A 9,511-nucleotide genomic window follows, 5' to 3' on the forward strand; every position below is an offset into this window, starting at 1 on the left:
GCTCGTAGATGATGATAAATAACATAGTTATGTATAATATATTACATTTCTGACTGTATATCCCTGTAATTATTACACACTGTAGCTTTAATATATACAGTGGTTCAAGTAAAAAAAAAAAAAACATTTATCTATTATTTATACAGTGGATAGAAATTTCTTAAAATATTGTTGCCTACTTTTTAAGCTAAAGACTATTTCAAACAAAAGTAAATAAATTTGTTTTACCCAGTTCCTTTTTCACCTCTTTTACTGCTTTACATAACTTTACATAGTAAGCAAATTTACCTTATGCTCTAGTTGGCATAATATCTATGGCCTTGGCTTATGATGCTTCTAATTTATATGGCTAGTATTTTAGCTCATGAACCTGATAACAAGATTATAGACAAACAAACAAAAAACACCCCAAAATACATTTTTAAGTGTCAGAAGCAGCAACAGGATCAAGAATATTGTCAAAGAAGGTGTTGAAAACCCCTCTCGGAGTAGAGCAAAGCTGAGAGGTAGTGGTGGAAGAGGTTGGCAGAAAAGCCTCTGAGAATTAGATGTTGAAAACAGGGTTGAAAGCTTTGGGACTCCACTGCACCTGGACAATAGTTAGAAAACAACATGTTAGAACTGAGATGATGGACAGACAGAAACCTTTTTTTTAAGACAACAATGACATCTTTCAGTTTGTTAAACCACTTAAATAAATACATAAAAATGCAAAAGCCATTACAGCATATAAACTGTTGTAGAATAATTTAAATCACCAACAAAAGACAGTAAAGGACAGAAAATTAACTGGAACTTCCCATAAACTGCATCGACAGAGAGTTATTTTTATTACTTCAGATAGCTTTAATTTTCCCCACCCTGATGTAAACAAACCTTATAGTGTCCGCAAACATTAATAACTACATCTCAGTTGTTGTTTAATGATAGTTCCTGTATGAAAGGAGATGCCAGTAAGTTTAGGAGTAGCAACAGCTTTAGCCAAGAAGTAAAGGGGATTTTTCTAGTAAAATCGTCTTTTATAGCAAGAGTTTTTTTTTTCATATTATTTACAGTAAGGAAAATAAGTATTTGAACACCCTGCCATTTTACAATCTCTCCCACTTAGAAATCATGGAGAGGTCTGGAAACTGTCATTGTAGGTGCATGTCCACTGTGAGAGACATAAAAATCCAAATATATATAAACACAATATATGATTTTTTAAAACTATTTATTTGTACAGTATGATATAGCTGCAAATAAGTATTTAAACATCCTTCTGTCAACTAAAATTCTGACCCTCAAAGACCGGTAAGTCTGCCTTCAAAATGTCCACCATCACTCGATTTATTATCCTAAATTAGATACACCTGTTTGAGGTCATTAGCTGGATAAAGACAACTGTCTACCCCATACATTTAGTAAGAATCCAACTACTAACATGGCCAAGACCAATAGCTATCCAAAGACACTAAAGACAAAATTGTACACCTCCACAAGATCGGAAAGGGCTAAGGGGAAATTGCCAATCGGCTTGGTGAAAAAAGGTCCACTGTTGGAGCAATCCTTAGAAAATGGAAGAAGCTAATCATGACTGTCAATCTCCCTCAGACTGGGGCTCCATGAAAGAACCAACCTTGAGGGATCTCAGTGATCCTAAGAAAGGTGAGAAATTGGCACAGAACCACACAGGAGAAGCTGGGCAATGACCTTAAAAGAGCTGGGATCATGTTTCCAAGGTTACTGTTGATAATACCCTAAGACGTCATGGTTTGAAATCATGCATGGCAGTGAAGGTCCCCCTGCTTAAACCAGCACGTCAACGTCTGACATAACATCTGAGGAGTCATGGGTGAAAGTCATATGTTCAGATGACACCAAAATAAAAATTTTTGGTCATGATTCCACTAACCGTGTTTGGAGAAAGAAGAATGATGAGTACCATCCCAAGAACACCCATCCCTACTGTGAAGCATCAAGGTGGTAGCATCATGATTTGGGGGTTTCTTTTTTAAAAGATATGAATACAAAAAATATAACCGTGGATATCTGGGGGACAGTGATTCGCCTACATGTTATGAATGCTGGCGTACCATAAAGAACAAATTTTGAACAGTTTAGTTTGTGCCTTCAAGTCGCTTGCCAATAGGAAGATGTTACTTGGATATAACCTAACTGAATATCTTCAGAACAGCTCCAAATGACACAAAACTCATATGGGTGAGTAGAACCTTATGTAATAACGTAAAATCAAGGGCCCAAGGGCGTTCTCCTTTAAGGAGAGAATAACCGGGGCATGTATTGCGAGATTTTGGGGAAAAACCTCCTTCCCTCAGTTTGAGCATTGAAAATGGGTCGAGGCTGGGTCCTTCAACATAACAGTTACCTGAAGCACACAGCCAGGATAACCAAGAAGTGACTAAGAAGCATATCGAGGTTCTGCCATGGCCTAGCCAGTCTCCAGACCTAAACCAGATAGAGAATCTTCGGAGGGAGCACAAACTCTGTGTTTCTCAGCAACAGCCCAGAAACCTGACTGATCTAGAGAGGATCTGTGTGGAGGAGTGGGCCAAAATCCCTCATGCAGTGTGTGCAAACTTGGTGAGAAACTACAGGAAACGCTTGATCTCTGTAATGGCAAACAAAGGCTACTGTACCAAATATTAACATTGATTTTCTTAGGTGTTCTAATACAAATATCATAGAAATAAATTGTTAAAAAATCATACATTGTGATTTCTGCATTTTTTTTCTTTTTAGTTTATGTCTCTCACAGCACCTACGACGACAATTTTAGAGCAGAACCCTCCATGACTTCTCAGTGCGAGAACATACAAAATAGCAGAGTGTTCAAATACTTATTTTCCTCACTGTATATCCCTTAAAACTTTTCACATTAAGTCACATTTCACCAAAAAACAATATTACTCTCCATAATTGAATAGAGTATTAAGTAGAGTATAATCTAAAAAAACTGGTAAGGTTTCAGACATTTATTACAAAGCATTTGTAAACTAAAAGGATTATGAGTTATGGAGAGGCTTAAAGCAGGTTTGGGATATAAAACATTTTTCCAAGCTATGGACTTATCACCAAAACATTGGCATCTGTCTAACCTGACACACCAAGCAAAGATTAGAAATAATTAGTGAAACAATCAAGATACTCTGTTTTTGGTAGTAAGGGGCCAAACTTAAATCAAAACAAGAAAATGTGGCAAGGTTTAAAACGTGCCATTTAACTCTCCGTCTAGTCTGTCTTAACTCTCTCTCTCTCTCTCTCTCTCTCTCTCTCTCTCTCTCTCTCTCTGTCAGACAATTGGACAAGAATATTCTTTGATAAATGCACAGACCTGGTAGAGAAATACAACAGAGGTCTGTTGTAATCACAACAAAAAGTAGCTCTTAACAGTTTGAGCCGTTGCTCCTTCCGTTTCCATCGTTGTGTCCCTGGAAAGGACACTTCACGCTGCCTAGATGGCAATTGAAAGCATTCCTTGGCATGCCTAAACATGGAGTCAGAAGACTGTGGTCACAGATTGGGTAGGGATGACTCCCTTGGAGTAATTAAATTTGCCATTTAGGCTGATGAGAATACAGTGCAAACTGAAAAGCTCAACTCCAAATCAAAAGGTATTCAACAGCTGTCCAAGCTAATGGACACTCACACTTGTTGAGAAATTATTGAAAAGTTGAAAAACATTTACTTGACCATCCTTGACCACAATAGCTGCACCATTTCCAACCAAAGACATTGAAAGGAATAAACCAAAAAGCAACACGTTAGACTATGTGCAATTTTTTTATTCTAAAAGGTAAGTAGTGACTTATTCTGTTTTTACTGTTCTTGTACTCATCTCATCGGGGACAAAGGAACAGAGAAAATCTGATGGTGCTTTCTCCTGCATGACTTTATTAACATTCAAAGCCAACAACATACCCAAGCCAATCTACTAGACAGACATTTGAGTGATTTGCCAACTAGTACTGCACAGGAAATGCTGTTGATTTAATCATATTTGGACTATGAGTCTGTAATAAATCTATCTATCAAACTTGTCTTCTTGTCCGTGCTAGACAAACAATTTGCGTCCTTATTATTGCGGTATGTAAATCATACTGGACAAAAATAGTCTCTGATCTTTATTACCTGTTTTATTCTAAAGCAACATAAACCTCAGATAAAACTGTCTGGTTAGAAAATGGTAACTAAAGCCACAGTAACTGCCATTTTAAATAAAAGGGACAGGAAATGGAGTTGCAGGAACTGAATGATTATGGGTAAAGAAATCTTTTGAATGAGTCATTTTAATGAACTGATCATAGTAATTCACACAGAAAATAATTGTTGCTCACATCACTAAGTTGATCCATCTTTATTATTCAAGATAGCTGTCATAACGTCTTGTGTTTTCTTACTGTTCCCCTTGCTCTTCTTTGGGTCCAGAATACATTAACTCTTTCCATGGTTGTGTCCCAATTCAAGTGCTGCATCCTTCCAAGGACCTGGCCAATGTGGAGCTCTCGAAAACCTCAAAAACAACAAAGGCTGGATTTGATCGGCTGTGGATTGGAACACTCTAGCCTTCATTAGCCATATAAAAGCTACAGTACACAAATATGGACTATTCTAATTACTTAGATTTCATGATAATCAAGTTAGCAAAAACCCTTCCAGGTGTGTTCCAACTTTTAGGCTGGTGGTGTTGTAGGTCAGTCAAGCACAATGTAGGTAAAATTTCTGGTCAACTATTTGATTTAACAACTCTTGGCCTAACCCATCTTGGTGAAGAATCTGCAATGAGACAAATATGTATTTTGTGGACAGATATGCATAATGCAAATGACAAATTAAGGTCAGGGGTATCTGTAACTAAATATTTGTTTTATTTGAGGTCTAGCTATAGTACAAACCATTTTTAAATCTTACCCTTATCATAACCCTGCCTCAAGGGGTTTCATAGTCTATAGTTTCTGTCTAAAAGTACTTCCCAGACAGTCATTTCATGTTTTTGGGCTTATGAAAGTAAGATTGATGGCATAAAGCTTAAAAACATCCCTCGGGCTGCAGTCATTTTTTTTTCTGATTATAAAAAATTGACCTTTCATGTCATCGACTTGGTCTTTCTCTTTATGTGTCATTAAACCAATCACTGTCCTTAATGACTTTCAACCCTCTAGCCCCCAACCCCCCCCTCTCGCATTACCCCATTTCACCTTCTTCTAGTGCAGACAGACAAGCCTGATCTAATCAGATATTTCTTTTCCATCTCTGTTATGAGCCACTCATCAGGAGTGGGAGATGAGGAGAAGTACGTGCAAAGGAGGAGGAAGGGTGGGGGTTGGGGGTGACCTAAAGCAGTGATGACATAATTAATGGCAAATTAATGCTCCACCTGAGCGCCAGCATCACCCCATCTCTCTCTGGTATTTTTTTTTTCTCACTATCTCTTTCCCTCCAGCACAGACTGAGCTCCAGCACAGACTGAGCCCCTATCTAACCACATGTGGCCTAATCTCACATGTGGGGGAGCTCATCTCAGCAGCAGCTAACTTAGCTCACTGGCACACTGTACAGTGAGTGCTAATAGGGGCTGGGGGAGGTAGGGAGGGGTAGCGGGGCAGGAGCCTGATTGCTGTCTCTAATTATGGCTTGATACTAAAGAGTAATTAATGAGTTTGTGGATGATGGTAGCAGCTTTGGAGCAGCACACAGCTTTGCAGGTAATAAGAACGGTTTCTGCTGAGGCTGTGTAAGGTCCCAGGGGATAGGCATATATATGCATTAACATCGTTATCCAGAGAGCATGGTGACAGTGTTTATTGCACAATTCTTTATCTGTTGATTTTCTTCACTAACACAGGAAGAAAAGTAAAAGTAAAATAAATTATTAAAAATACAATTTCCAATTTTGTAAAGTATTGATTAGGAATTATGACCACTTGACACTTAAGTTTGCACATCTGGCTGGTACAGACTTGGTCTCCATTTAGCCTTTAATTTGGATTCAACAACGGTTTGGGACCATTCTTGTGAATTTTTCAGCACTGACATAATAACATCATGCAGTTGTTGCTCATCAGTGGTCAATTGGCATCCAAAATGTTCCAAGAAAATCTCCCATACCATTATACCACTATCAACCACCATCAGCATTCTAAAATTGTTGGCAGAAGACCATGTGGATCCATCTCATGCTGTTTACACCCATCTATCTGAATGTCAAAGCTGTAATTTAGACTCTTAGATAACATTTTTCTAATATGTTTTTCAAATGTGTTAAGCCTTTTCAAACTTTAGCCTCAGTTTTTGTTCTTAGCTTAAAGGTGTTGACACTATGATCATCTATTGCCCATCAGCTTTAAGGTTCGGCATGCTTTACATTTAGAAATTGTGTTCCATATGCATTGGTTCTAATGTGTGGTTTTGTTCTAGCTTCTGTTGCTTTTTGTCATTTAAAATGTGTCTACCTGTTCTCATCTGATATTATTAATGCCTTTTGCCCACATAAATACCCCTCTGTGGATATTTTCTTGAAAAATAGCTTTTCAGACCATTCCCTGTAAACCCTACAGATACTCATGCATGAAAATCGTGGTAATTCAGTAGTTTCTGAAATTCTCAGATAAACTTATCTGGTACCAGTAACAACCATACCCCACACAGAGTAACTGAAATTCCCTTTCTTCCCCACTCTGACGCTTGGTTTCAACTTAATGAAACAACGTTCTGCTATGTGACTGACTAGTTTTATATTTGCATCTGATGCAAAGACTAGGTAAGCTTTTGATATTATTATTACATTTTAAAATCTTAATAATGTTTTTAAACAGCATTATTTGTTTGTACATGTAATTATCAAAGGTTATAAAGATTTGATAAAGTATTGTTATTTGATTTTGGTGGTCACAGTTTATTTTCTCTGGTTTTCTCTTGATATACAAGTTTTTTTTAGGAATTAGTAAGTTGTTTCAATTTGAACAGAAATCCATTTATTCTCCAAGCCCTTAGTTAAACCTGCCTCCATTTTATTCTTTGCAAAACTTACTCTGCTAAATGTTTAGTGTGGGGTTCCTTTACTTTTATAAGTCTCACAATAACCGTGAGTTCAAAACATCCACTCGTTCACAGTCAGGTGCACTAAACTTGGTGTCTTGCCTCTGAGTCGAAGGATTTGCAAGACGGAACGTACAGTATGTGCTAAACTTGTTTCAAATCTTTGCTTTTGCATTTAAACGGTTGACATGTTCTAGGTTGCATTCTGAAATGCAAAATGCAGAGCATGGTGTGGCTTACTGAATAAACATGCCTATATTTCCATTTCAGCACAGGTATAACCTATTAACTACCTGCATTACTGTTGTTTTCATACCTTTCTTACTTGACATGTAATATCCCATCTGTTAGGATCAATAAAGGAAGTTCTGTCAGCTTTGAAGGTTTTGTAGAAGGGAATTAAGGAGATTTCAAGCTTAAATTTGCCATAATAAAAAAGGTGGCATCAATATTTACTTGGGATTTTTGATTTCACACTGAAAAAAAAAAATAGAATTTCAACCCTGCAGACAAAATGCAGTGGATTTTTTTTTTTTTTATAAACTCAGTAATTGAGGTATTTCCATCACACCAATACACAAGTGTTAAGCTTTGCTTCAAATAGCACTTCAGGAATCCAGAACATCATTTTTTTTTGCAAATTTGTACCAGAGTGATTAAAGAATAAAGTTAATCTAACTAATCAGAAACTAACTTGCATTTCAATTGGATAAATTTAATGGGCATCTTTCAATCCTTATTTTTGTAATAATTATGTTTGGGACAGAATTAAATTGTTGCGTGTATCTTGTAGTACATTAGTAAAAGGAAATAAGAGTTTACATTCTAAACCATCAAGGTTTTACTGGTCTTGTCATCGGCCTGACACTTGAAAACTGATCATTCCATATTTAGACATTTAGGCAAAGAGAAACATTGCTAAAACATGAATATTTGTGGCTTCTTCATAGTCTCTTCAGTGTGCTTGGGGATTTCCTCTTGCCATTTTTTGTTAAGAAGTGTCTTTTGCTCTTTATATTTATTAACAGCCTGCATCTGTAGTATCTTTTTTCCCCTAATGGCTCCTGAACTTGAATATCTTTTTTATTTTCCTTTAAGTCCCTCCACAGATATTTAATTTTAAGGAAGCACTCTTACTACTAACCTTAATGAAGAAATGAACAGAGGCACATAAAGTTAAGTTAGAATTTATTTATTTTTTTGTGTGGAAAAATGCTCTGTCCTTGAACTGCTTTTTGTGGAGTTGCTAAAAAAAAAAAAGCATATCTATAGAAATAACTGTGGTACAGAGATTTCAATTTGCTTTGGACAGCAAAAAATAAATACTGCCAAATAAAAGTGTGGTTCCAAAAGTTCAATTTTTATTTTCATTTTTTTTTTTTTTTTGCTTTCCTTGAGCTTTTACCATTTTAGAGACACTTGTTACTAGCTACAGTGCATCCTAAATGTAACACAATAAATTCTTTGTTTAGAAGGTGAAACTAAGCCAAGGTCCATACAGCTTTCCTCACCTCAAACTCATTCATCATTTAAGAAAGAACCAAGGAACATTTAAGTCGTAAAATGTAAGCTGCTGAAACACAAGCATCACTTTCTACAGTCAGGCTTGTTTAAAATCCCCATAAAAAGCAGCTGCATCCAAAACAGAACTGCTGTATTCAAACCTTGATCAATCATTCTAAAACTGCACACAGTTGAGGATTTTATGAGGACAAAGATACCAAAACATCTCAATTTGTCAACAAAACAAAGAAATCCCACTTTTAGATCTAAAGATATACTGATACATGCCTCAAAATCTTCAACACCTAAATGAACTGAGTTCTACAAATACAGCAGTGACAGATATAAAGATAAGTAAAGGATTTCAATAAGTCCTGATTAGCTCTGATAACTCATATGTACCTTCTGTTTATTCAGGTAAAAAACCCTTCAACTGTCTTGTAATTTTATTTGGGATACCAAAACAAAGCTGTAAGGAAAATAGCAAATGGTTTTCTGTATTTCTAGAATCAACATGTGTATTCTGTCCTACTATATCTATTTTCACATAATCTCCGAGCATCTCTCCCGATCCTGCGTCTCCTGACCCCCGCAGCAGGATCCTGCCACCTCCATGCTTCAGAAGGAGATTCAAGTGTTTAGGGTAGGTAATGTATTTTTGATGTAGCAACTAACATTCTGTTGTGGTATCAAATGCCCACATTATTTTACATATTGACTATGTCCTCTACATTGCTTGCAAGAAATTTGAATTCCTGTTGCTTTTTTATAACAATATTTTCTTTTTGCTTGCCATAAAGGCCTGATTTTGAGTTCATAATAGCAATTGTCTTGTTAACTTAAGCGTCTTTCCCACTGAAATTAGCTGGGTAATGTAGTTTTTTCAAACACGATTTACCCACTAATAATCAATATTTGCCCCCTCTACCACGGCCTCTACCATGGCAAGCTGCATGGCCTGTTTCCCCCA

The sequence above is a fragment of the Cyprinodon variegatus genome, unplaced genomic scaffold (assembly GCF_000732505.1).
Source record: "Cyprinodon variegatus isolate N-32 unplaced genomic scaffold, C_variegatus-1.0 Scaffold6, whole genome shotgun sequence".
Classification (NCBI taxonomy): domain Eukaryota; kingdom Metazoa; phylum Chordata; class Actinopteri; order Cyprinodontiformes; family Cyprinodontidae; genus Cyprinodon; species Cyprinodon variegatus.